Source organism: Neodiprion virginianus, chromosome 7 (genome assembly GCF_021901495.1).
Source record: "Neodiprion virginianus isolate iyNeoVirg1 chromosome 7, iyNeoVirg1.1, whole genome shotgun sequence".
Taxonomy (NCBI): Eukaryota; Metazoa; Arthropoda; class Insecta; order Hymenoptera; family Diprionidae; genus Neodiprion; species Neodiprion virginianus.
Genome location: NC_060883.1, coordinates 13,775,360 through 13,788,360, shown reverse-complemented (window position 1 = coordinate 13,788,360; position 13,001 = coordinate 13,775,360).

The window sequence follows — 13,001 nt, the reverse complement described above, 5'->3', positions numbered from 1 at the left end:
AGCAGAGAGGATAAGCTTTCGTAGAAAACTTTGGTTTATCCGGAAACATTGAACATTGTGATTGTTATTAACGAACGAATTGTTTAATGGTACCATTTTTTGGCGAGGCTTCTACCATTTTATACATTCTGTAAAAAATCTTTCCGATTACAAATAATCCGTCGGGTTTGACGAGGAATTTCCCATTGATATTCATTCTGAATGACCATACGTTAGATATCTGCTATCGGTAGTAAAATATTGAACACGGTGAAATTGAGAGTGATTCGTAAAAAATGAATATCTTAATTTCAAAAGAATTATCTCAACTTTTCGGATTATTCAAGATGATCAAAATTTTTTGTCACACTATTCCATTTCATCAGATTCGACCATTCACTTTTAACATTTTTGTGTATAGTGAGATGGCGCCGACACGTGGTTATAAGAGAACAGAAGAGGACCCATGTATTTGTATGTGTCTTCATATAATAAGGAGGGGAGAGCACGAATTCTCTGCAAAAGTATATTTTTATCGACAAGTACTAATCATGTTATAGATTCTGCATTGAAAAAGCGAAACAACCAAATGAACACGCTTATATTTTACAGGATAATCCGTCGTAACCGTTGGACGGTCGCAATGTCACATGCCGCGAGGATATCTTGATGGAGTTGTGAACTATGTTCAAATTACATTACTTCGCAAAGGATGTTAGAAACTCTCATCAACTGTTTCGCACAACCCGCAGCTTCATAGTTACCTCGAATCTCGGATACTATTTCCTTGCATTTAATATTTCAGAGGGTATAAAAATAATCCTCAACGTCAATGTCAATAATTGTTTCATATGTCCATAGTAACATGAATAAAGTGTTCCAATATTATATATAATCATTTTTTCAAACCCTTTTCACTACTAAAATAGCTTCGGACATAAAATTATTTCATTATTGTCAGTAGAGTTGTGTGTAACAAGCGATGTACAATTTCAGAATGATTCCGATATAGTAATACCCCGAAGTTACGCTATGGGTCGTTCCGGCATTGACGGCGTAAGTCGAAAAAAACGTAAGTCGGGGTGCACGTTTTATACAACTGTATAATGTATATATTGTAACGTGGCATTTTTGATGCCCGTTACAAGGTGCTCCTTGAACCCTGGGCGGAACCAAAAATTTAGAAATTTCCGAAATTGAGTCGCGAAGTTTTTGGAAAAGAGCGCCAGGACTAGAGTCACGCATCCGAAACTACGAGAGGGGACACTTTAGCGACCAGCGTAAGATATTTCAGTTTTTTTTGTTTTTTTTATTTTTCGAGCTACAACGGCATCAGGCAAGAAGTCGACACCGAATTCGAGGAAAGTGCAAAATGGCGGACTAGCAACAATTGCGAAGGAAGGATCTCGAGGCTGCGGAGGGGGAGCCGACGCAGATCCCCGCATCGAGGGAATCCAAGGTGGACGCGATTCCCGCTGGCGGCCGGCGCGCCGCAGCCTCTTCCCCTTCACCCCGCCAACAATTGACCAGCGAACTTGCGACGGACCGACTAGCGACGAGGGAGCACCACGCTCACCGCCAAGACGTCATGGAGCTGCGCGGAGGACGAGATTGCGAGCTAGCTTTAAGTTCTGCGCAGCGATGCGATCGAAGGTGCGCGTCGAGTTGCGCGATCGACGAAATCGATGACGGATCGATTATTGCGTATTCTTGGGGGTATGACGTCACGTGTGGGATGGCGTATCGAGATCCGTGTTGCGGCAGGTGGTAGGTTTTTGAAATCACTCTAGTTCTGGCGGTCGTGATTAGTAGTCGCGTTTTGGGGGAGTTTCGCGAAGCAATGGAGTCGCCCACAAATCGCGAAGGGAATGGAAAGGGGGTTGCAAGGATGTAGAAGGTAAGCGCTGCTTCTATCCCCGCGATTGAATTTCGAGCATAATTGTGAAAAGGCTTGCCGAGTAACGGATAGCCGTTTTGGATTTGCGTTGTAGAAAAGTACTCGAAATTCTTTTGCCGATTCTCTTGCTTGATGACCGTAGCCTGAGTCCGCGAGTTAGAGTAAAGTAAATTTTGAGTTTCTGAAAAAGTTGAGTAGCGTCACGGGTTTTAGTTGAATCTTTCTCGTTAGTGAAATCAAGTATAGCCGAATTTCGCTGCATCGGGTCGAGCCGCGTTATCGTTTTCTTTTTGTGTCACCTCTCGAGTAGGTCGAGAAGCACCGAATTGGAGTGCTCGGATTAGCGGGTAACGTTTTGAAGGATTTTGAAAAAAATTAAGTTCGGATGCGTTGCGATTGCGTAGAGTTTAGGTTACGTTTAGTTGCGCCTGCATTGAGTTCCGTACCCGTTAGTTAAGATAATGTAGGTTTAGTTGAGTTAATTTGAGCTTGTGTTTAGTTGAAGTTAAATATAGTGGTGCTTGCACCTAGTTAAGTTTACGTTTAGTTAAGATAGAGTTTAGTCGAGGTTAGGCGATGCATAGTCGAAATTGCCGTTGCGTTGCGCAGCAGTTGAGACGAGAAGTTTGAGCATGGTGTTTTAGTTTGCGAGACCTGACGGCGCACCGTTGAATAATTAGTTTTAGTTTCGTTTCGAGCAATCATCGCCATGGAGAACAAATGGCGAATTTGCGTTTTGAGAATTGCGCATGAGGATGCTGCGATCGTCGAGTGACGTTTTAGTTAGGGAGCCGCGAGCTCATTAGAGTAAGAAATAGAGTAGGTTACGTGTAATTTTCTATTTAGTTTTAGACTCGCGATGAGCGATTTTTGAATTATATTTTTCTTTTGTTTTGTATCACCGCTATTATGAAATATAAGATTTTCTTTTACTTTTGTTAAATAGCGTGTGTATTTCGAGTGTCTCTCTCTCTCTCCAAAAATTACCCCTCCCCTCTCCGCGGTACTGAGCTATCGAGCATATGCCCGAGGAATAGCGTATGAATGATTTCGAGGCGTGTTAATCACGCCAGGCGCCCAACAAAAACTTTGCGATATTGTTTTAGATCCAGGGTACATCGTGGACGCCAAATTATTGTGCACGCGGTAAGTTCCCGGTTATTTGCTCCGAGTAACCGAGGTGCAGAAAAATCCACGTCACAATATATATATATATATATATATATATATATATATATATATATATATATATATATGTATAAATACTCAACAGAGATAATTATGTATGTACCTCATAGAAAACCTCTGAAGAAGAATGAGAAATACTCTTTATTTTCGAAGTACAAAATGTTCGAGCACAGTCGTCTGACGACACAAAGTTTTTTTTTTCTCGCGCACAGTCACTATCCGTAGACTGAGCGAATAATCGAATACAATGTAATGCATAGACGGAAAATAATCATGACCATTCAAGTTTGCGACAAGGAGAAGCGGTATTGGGGGGGGCGACCGATGGCGTAACTTCATAAAACGAGACCACAACGATTCGTACCGGTTTTGTTTCAATCGTATTTTTCGAACATATTTCTAAATATCTACAAATGGTGAATGGTGATATTTATAAAATCATTTTGAAAATACTTCGTGCTGTGTAAAACTAATATTGCGCGATATGTTTTAATGTATATGGGACATTCTTTTACAACCAAACACCTTTGTGACCGACATATTTTTGATTCAGCTGAAATTTTTGTGACGGGTTCTATACCGAAAAAATAGGGATACGTATTCGACGATTTTTTATTTCAAATATTTCGTAAAATAGAGGGGATCGAAAATTTGATAATTTCGTGTTTTTTGGCTTGGAAGACTCACTTTCAAAAATTCATAACGCCGGTTCTATTTGAGCTGGAAAGCCTAGGATTAAAGGTATACAAGATGGTTAGGTGATAAATGAAAAAATATTCATAATTTCAATCTTTTTTTTCCCTGTTTATTGAACGTAATACTTCCACAGGACGCTGAATATTTGAATGTGATTCTCAGATTATACGTAAACGAATTTAAGTTGACCGTACGGTCCGCCAAGATAGCGTAGATGCAACCACATCTTCTCACTGGCTGTCGTCACCTTCTGGAACAAATCTTCATATTCTTGGAGGGCCTTGGTCAGTAGGTTCGGTAGAAAAATCGTGAAAAAGTCCTTCAATTCCAGAACGATTTTATCACCAAATTTCGTTTTAAGCAGACAAAGGTCACTGATTCGGTATTCGAAGTATACTTGAAGGTCCGAAAGCTTTTTCAAGGGCAGAAGTGTCTCCAGGCGAGCGACTTCGTTCAATTTTGAAAAGCCCATGATCGTTACTGTAGAGTTGTATGTGCTCAAAATCTCTTGTGAGTTGATTGAGGCCAGATCTGATTTTCAACAGATGTTTTACTTCTCCATTATTCTTGATGAGCAGTTCTAGTCGTTTCTTCAATTCACGTTGTTGTTCCAAAACACTTCTCATTTGCAAGAAGAACAGCTTCAGACTGGCGATGAAGTTTTCACTTTTGACTTATATAACGTTACCCCATCACATGATTCGAAATTTGGTGAGGGGTAAGGAATGTCACGTGTATGATATCAAATACGTATGTTTGTGTATGCGCACGCATCTTTCAGGATTCCCAGAGCGATAGGAACCCAACACCGCAGATCATTGTCTCTGAATGTACCGCGGCTGTGGGTCTGCCTTCCACTCTGGTCTTGACTAAACCCGTTCAAAATTCATCGTTGAGTTCACATGACAGTTACAAGCCAAAAAAATGTTACGGGGTTCATATCAAACCAGCATCCGAGTAAGTGGAAATCAATTCTCGGAACTATTAATTTTGGAATGTCACGTGGTTGATAACGTGGGAAAAGATTGTGGGGGTGGTTGATGTTACAAATCAGCAGTCCTACCGTGGGAAAGGAATTTGAAGTGGTTAATGTTACCCATCAGCAGTCCTATCGTGGGTAAAGAATGCGGGATGGTAAAAAAGTTGTCACCCTCGCTGCACCCTCTACCGTTGGCAGACGAGCACTACATAAAGCCTTTGACCTTCGGTCGGTAAGATTGTCGGTAGAACAGCACGATTTTGACCTTCGACCGATAAGAATTGTTGGTAAAGCAGTGCGATTTTCACCGTTGACCGATATAACTATCGATAAGGTTGCATGGTTTGAACCTCATGTCGGTACGGCAGACTGTGACGTCATCGCGGTAAAGAGTTCGAGTCTGGGGTGATTGTCGGTAAGTGTCGGTAACAGGAATCTGCGTGTAGAACTTTCATAGCTATACTACTATCAAGTCTATGTAAGCAAACTTGATGCCATTCTATTTACCTCAACCTCTCCCTCTGATAAGCCGCCAAAGTTTTTCAACCCTGGCCCCATTTCTTTCTTTTCCGTAACACTTTCCTTATCCTGGTCATAACGAATGGCTGATGAACACTTATCAAGGAGTTCTAGATACTTCACTAATATTTATTCACAAAGTACACACTGAATACCGCTCATGGCTCGCGGTTTGAATTACGGGTTTGCACGTGTTCAACGAAGACTGCTGCTAAGGCCGTTAGTTCGTATGACGGGCGGCCTAAGCCAGAGATGGCGCTAGCAAGCAATCACTTTTCGCGGAGAAAATCCGCTGTTTCATGCTTCAGCTCGTGAAAGTTTTCTGGCAACTTTAAGTTCGATTTCATTGCTCTTACTCCTAAATTAAAGGTGAAGGATGTATCTGTGTCGTGTATTTCGTAGAATTGTGAAAAAAAAATTCGTTCTTGTTTTATCACAACGGGAACTTTGCTCACTTTCACTGCTGTTTTTTACGACTCTGAAAAAAAAAACTTGCAATTCGGAAAAATACACGACACAGATTGCTCCTTTGCCTTCAAAATGCTTCTCATGGAAGTTCGATATATTTATAAATGACGGAAAAAACTTGCATTGCGTGAACTTCTGCAAGCGGCAGTTCCGCCGGAAGTAGGCAACGTCCTTAAGGTGCTTTTGAAGACGCGCATCGACCAGGTTCAATAGAAGGAATATAGATCTCCCGCACAATCGACTCGTAACTTTCGTCTCTCGCTCTTGGGCGGAGCAGTGCTTACTGGTGAAAAACTTATTTCACACTCTATTACTTATGACAAGGCACAGAATCTATAAATCAATACAGAAATTGAAATGTAGCATGGACTTTACATAAACGTTTAAAGATGTTCAGCATATTACCTATTCCCACGAGATGTTCAATATCAAAGTACAAATCGAATTTCAGTGATGTTCAGTGATTAAAAACTAATTTCTCAAGTGAATTGTCCCTTGCTGCTGATGTACGATCCTGCGTTTGGTTCGTTTATATCTGAAAAACTAGCTGCCCATGCACATATCACACCAATTTTGCTTCAGTGAAAGCTTTCAGTGTCTAGAATATAGAAAGATTTTGTTAATATTCAGGATAGATAGAAAAATAGATTACGTAAAACAGAGTACTATATATTTCATACATGCTTTCACTCAAAGTTATGTCTCGAAGAATATATCAACCATAAATAGTTTTCAAGTGATTATTATCTGTGGACCTTATAGATTGCATTATGTAGCACAAAAATATCCAACCTCTGATGATAAAAGAATGAATCGAAACCGAACTAGCATAGACCTGGGACTAGCTATCACGGAATACAATATAATCAACTTTCGGAGGTAAAAAAGCTCAGAAAGGAAATACCAAGGCAAGCAAATGCTTGTACAGCAACTTGTTTGTTGTACAGAATGGCCAACATATTCTGCATCATGTGCCACACAGCTGACGGATCGTTTTCGAATTGTGTTGTTCAATGAGAGCTTGGTTTCCTGCATATTTCAACCCTTGTCCTTCGCGTTTTGTGAATATCAGTTTATTTCTGTAGATGCCAGATCTACGCTTTGTTAGTGAACCCACATGAGAAAGGCGATAGTATACTTGCATCCACCTGTCAACCAAGATACTAAATTGAAGATACTTAACACACATTTTACGTCGAAACGTATTTCTTCGAATATACTGTGACGTGGATTTTTCCTGCACCTCGGTCACTCGGAGCGAATAACCGAGAACTTACCGCATGCACAATAATTTAGCGTTCACGATGTACCCTGGATCTAAAAACGATATCGCGAAGTTTTGTTGAGCGCCTAACGTGATTAACACGCCTCGAAATCGTTAATGCGCTATACCTTGGCAATATGCTCGGTAGCTGAGTACCGTGGAGAGGGGAGGAGTAATTTTTGCAGAGAGAAAGACACTCAAAAAATGGTTGCCTGTAAAGTCGGTTTTACGGGCGAAGATTTTACGTGACAACGTCTTTTTCTCGGTAGAATATTTATTGATATGAATATAATTAAATTGCACAATAGGAACAAGGAATTGAATGAAAATAAGAATTGCACAAATTTTAACTATAGAAATATATTTTGTTTACTAAAACATTGTACATGTAAACTTAAACTTAACTAATTCCTATTTGAGTGATTTTGTTGAGGATAGGACGATGATAGGAGAAATATGAAATGAAAGGAAGTATTTCTGCTGTAATGTGTCTTGCGAAAGTCAAGTCGATAGTTGTTCCTTTTAACGTAGTTGACTTAGAAACGTTTGATACGCAATCAAGATTATACGTATTTTTCATGAAATTAAGAAACGAGTTGTCAGGCTTTACGTTTTTGTTAAAATCACCACACAGAAGAATCGGTATACTAGAATCAACTTGCACGAACGGTGGCACGTACTGGCTGGAGTGGGAGAGAGACGCAAGGCATTCGGCGGGCCTCTCTCTCGTTCGGTGACTCATCGTAACGTTACCGGGCGTTACACTTTTTCATAAGTGACTCCCAGCCGCAACCTAATTTAAGACGTTGTCACGTCAAAAACCACACGCTACTGAACAAAAGAAGTAAAATAAAATCTTATATTTCCCAATAGCGGTGTTACGCCCCGACGTACCGCCTTGGCGTACCTTTTTGAAAATTCCATTTCGTTTCATTTCTTTAATTTCTTCAATGCACAGATATTATTTCATCAAAATCTCATATTCTAATAACGGCGAGTTCCACCCCTCCTGGCAAAAGTCACGTAGAGACCAACAATGATCCCTAGTATAAGGTTCGACTTTCTTCTATTTAACTGGTACCAAGAACGGAGATAAGGGACTGCTGAATTAGCATCAGTAGCGCTCAGTCTGAAAATATACCTCTTCTTAGGTTAAAACTATAACCAATAACTAGGATAAACCACTATCTTTGGAACCACCAAATTAAAATAGATTACTTATTAGGATGTATGAATGAATGTGTGAACATTGCATGTAAATATCTTTTCTTCGTATCTTCAATGTGTCACCGACGAGATTGAGAATCGTCGGAACGACGTCGAAGAGCGAGAAGTAACGCTGACCATGTGGATTTGGGCGCCACGAGGTCGCCCTCGCACCTCATTGGCTAATTACCGTTGTAACTTATTACAAATGCAGCTCCTTGGATGCTCGAACCCAAGAAACCGCGTCTTTCGTGTGTCAAGTTGCGAGGTGCGTGGACGTCAACCCGTATTAGCCCTTCTTGAGCAATAGTAGCGTTCGTAAAATCTTAGTTGTGACCGGCCTAAAGTCTTGCGCTAATTCGTCAAATTCGAGCATTCAGTTATTCTGTTAGCTGCAATAAACTCACTATCTTCTACGTTTCCATCTTTTCTGTGCTTTACTAAATCTCATCTTTTCGAGAATAGACATTTTTATGCCATTCCATTTTCCGTAATTGAATTGAGTTCGGCCCTGATTCAACCGAATCAGGTAATTTTAAGTGCTAATAATAATAACTACACTAGCGTCTTTGATAAATGATCTTTGGAATCATCTTTAACATATATCAAAATCAGAAAATTGACACTTTCAACTATAGCTTTCGATAGTAAGATATCATTCTAAATCCACAAGGACTAAGTGCCTGACGTTCAACATCGTTCGATTCATCAACTCTTCCGAACTTGAGGTGAGGCCCTGGTCCAGAATTCTACTGACGCAGACCGACACGATCCGACGGCTCTCAATCTCGTCGACCGATTCACCTAAAGATAAGTCAATCCGAGTGTTAATCTTCGAAATTGAACGAATTCGTGTTTCACTTTTATAATGAAAATTTACTTCAGTAATATTCATTTAAAAGCAAGTCTAGAATTGGTCGCTAGCTTCAATACCCCCAATCAAATCACACTTATTGTTTCCAAGATTAAACCAACAAGAATTAACAACAGGATATATAATTGATATAAGATAATCTAAAAAGAGAGATAAAATATCGAATATTCACGACCAGCTAGTAATAACCATCGTTCAGAGTAGATGTTCCTGGTACCAAATACTAATATCCTTCAAAATAGAATAACACATAATTTGCCAAAATCGGCAAACGGTCAAATTTAGTTATTCTGCAGGTTCTTTGCATTTGAATATAAATTCGTTCATCGGCGTGGATCGTTGTACGAACTCAAACGCTTTATAAATTGTTACTTTCGGCTTTTATGTCATTATCACCATTCATTGTTATCAGACATTTCAATCACCAAATCATACAAAATATACTTCATCTTTTACGAGTTAAATCATATTGAACCATTTATTTTGAACGACTTTTTTCCCATTTTCATTATTATAAAATTGCCTCAACAATTAAAACAAACCTCACAGACCTGTACAGGACTGTAGCAACACGATTCTACAAATTACCAGCTTATCGAAAGGTAGATCTTTTCTTAGTTTTAATTTTTATTCATTGTCGTTACGTGGGAGCTTGATTATTCAATTGATTATTAACTACCACCGCTCAGTACACTCTAACCCCCACGTAACAGCGGTGATACAAAAACAAAAAAAAATAATTCAAAAGTCGCTCATTGCGATTCTAAAAATAAACAGAAAATCACACGTAACCTACTCTTTTTCTTACTCTACCGAGCTCGCGGCTCCCTAACTGAAATATCACTCAACCATCACAAAATTGCCATGTGCTTTTCTGAATTTGCAAATTCGCCGTTTCTTCTCCACAGCGATAATTGCTCAAAACCAAAACTAAAACTACTTTCTCGACGGTGCGTCGTCGGGCTACCGAATAGACGGCGTCCTCAATCTCACCCAAGATCTCACCCGACTCGGAGCTTCGACGCTACCGCGAGCTGTCTTAAATCTAAACGTGACAACATAACTTAACCTAAACCTTATTTCAACTAAACAAATCCGCAACGCCAATATATTTCAGACGCAACCAAAACTCACTACTCGAACTTCTCGTCTCAACCGCAGCTCAACACAACGGAAATTTCGACTGTATATCACCTTAACTTGACTAAACACTATCTTAAATAAACGGCAACTCAACTAAGCGCAAGCACCACTAAATGTAACTTCAACTAAACACAATCTCAAGGTAACACAACTCAATTCACATCATCCTAACTGAACGGGCACGGAACTAAACGCAGGCGCAACTAAACGTGACCTCAACCATTCGCTATCGCAACGCATCCGAAATCAAACCGTCTAAAAATCCTCGAAAACGTTCTTCGCTAATCCGAGCATTCCAATTCGGCACTTCCTGACCTACTCGAGAGGTGACACTGAAAAACCCGATAACGCGGCTCGACCCGGTACAGCGAAATTCGGCGATACTTGATTTCAAAAATGAGAGAGACTCAACTAAAACCTGTGACTCTACTCAACTTTCTCAAGAACTCAAAATTTACTCTACTCTAACACGCGTACTCAGGCTACGGTCATCAAGCAAAAGAATCGGCAAAAGAATTTCGAGTACTTTTCTACAACGAAAATCCAAAAAGGCCATCCGTTACTCCGCAAGCCTTTTCGTAATTATGCTCGAAATTCAATCGCGGGGATAGAAGTAGCGCTTACCCTCTACATCCTCGCAACCCCCTTTTCATTCCCCTCACGATTTTTGGGCAACTCCATTACTTCGTGAAACTCCCCAAAACGTGACTACTTGTCACGACCGCCAGAACCAGAGTGGTTTCAAAAATCTACGATCTGCCGCAACACGGATTTCAATACGCCATCCCATACGTGACGTAATACCCACAAGAATACGCAATAATCGATCCGTCGATTGAAACGATTGAAAATGCCGAAACTTTGACAGAACAAGCTGAACAATTTGTACAAGGTGTAAAGCAAAATATAAAAATACACGGTTTATCGAATGTCTATAATTGAGATCAAAGTGGTTTCGAATTGGACATGCATTCTCGAACTTTAGCAGCCGAAGGAGAAAGGAAGGTGGAATGTCTAGTGCAGTCCGTTGCTTCTACTACACACAGTTACACAATTCATCCAACTATATCAGCTGAAGGAATACTTCTTTCCCCACTTTTTTTCGTCCCAAAAGAACCAAGTGGTATGTTCGGTCCAATTGTGTAACAGACATTGTTTGGACGAGATAATGTGTACAATGTACATAGAAGGATCGAAGTCCGGTAAACTTACTTCAGGTATGAACGGGTTATGAATTCCCTGATTATTAACTTATGGAAATGAAAAAGTTGTGTGTACAGTAGTATCATATTATGATATTTTGAGAACATTTTAAAACTTGGTTGCAACGTTTTTTTCCCCAACGTTGGTTCAAAAAGTGTACTATTGATTGATTCATGGAATGGCCACTGCCCTGCATCTGTACGTGAGAAAACACCTCCGAATAGAGACGTAACATTGAAAATTATCCCTAAAGAAACAACCGGAAAGATGCAATCCCTTGACGTTTAAGGTTGTAGGGTGTGGAAAAATTTTTTCAGATATTTCTCTGACAGTGTTTTATTGATGAATTATGATCTAAATTTGAATTATGATCTAAGAAATAACATTGTTAAATTGCAATCCCTGACTCATGATTAATTATCATCTCCACGGTATGTTAACCTTTTCAAGTATTCTTGGTTTAAAAGTAGTTGTACAGAAGTGAAGCCAGAAAGATACGAAAATCCTGTGGACTTCGGTTTCGGAGAAACTTGTTCCTCACATTGTGAAATGCCAGGATGCGATAATATTGCGCTTATTCGTTGTTCCTGGTGCAAGAAGTCCTTATGTTTTTATCATTTTTTCGACGATTTACATTATTGAAGTACTTATAAAGAGTAATGTGATTTATATTCCTTCGAATACGGAAATAATGTGACAGTAAGTAGGTAATTATTATATTATTATAATATATTGTAGGGTTCGTAGTAAGTCGAGATCTGTATTCATCGTTATACAATAATGTGCACTTGACGGTCGACGGATAGCGAAAAAATCAGACCAAAAGAAGAGAAAGAGAATTAGACTATAGACTTGGAGCTAAACTGACGTGCTCTGATTAATAAAATAAAATACATCCCGATTTCCCTCATTCGTCGGATTCGTTTCATAAATCTATCAATATCATATTTACATAATTTTTAGCCATTTACCATGTGATGATTCCAAAATTGCAAGGTCAAAATCAATAATATCAGATGATGCTCGGCTGCACATAATGACTACATCTATTGGACAGGTCACCTGAAATTCAGATCCAAATTTAAACAGCCGTGAGAGCGGTGCGTATAAGCTATTTTAATCTTATTACTTTGAATGGTTTTCGCGCCAGTCAATCAGAGAAACTAATTTATTTTTATCTTGTGTCTCGCATGATATGTTGCAACAGGCAGATAAAATTAGAACTCTGCCGAAACAAAATGTAATTCTCTTGGTGCTTCTGCGTCACAAGATACCTTGAATTTCTTCAACGGCATAGAAGCCATTGCATGTTAACTTTCCGATTTCTTTCAATGTTTTGGAAATAAATAATAACCAAAGTCCTTAGTATTTATAGCATTAGCCATGTTGATTCCAAAATTTTAAGCTCGCAATCGATTCCAGTAACCTCACGAACTACTAAAATACCGGGCTCCGGAAGATTTCACGATCGTAGAAGAAACTACACCAGAAGCCGTTCGGTAATTTCTGGAAGTGATTTTTGTTATAAATGCAACCTGTAACGGTCTTTTCGTTTTCGCGGTTTTTGTAGACTAGGATTCACTCC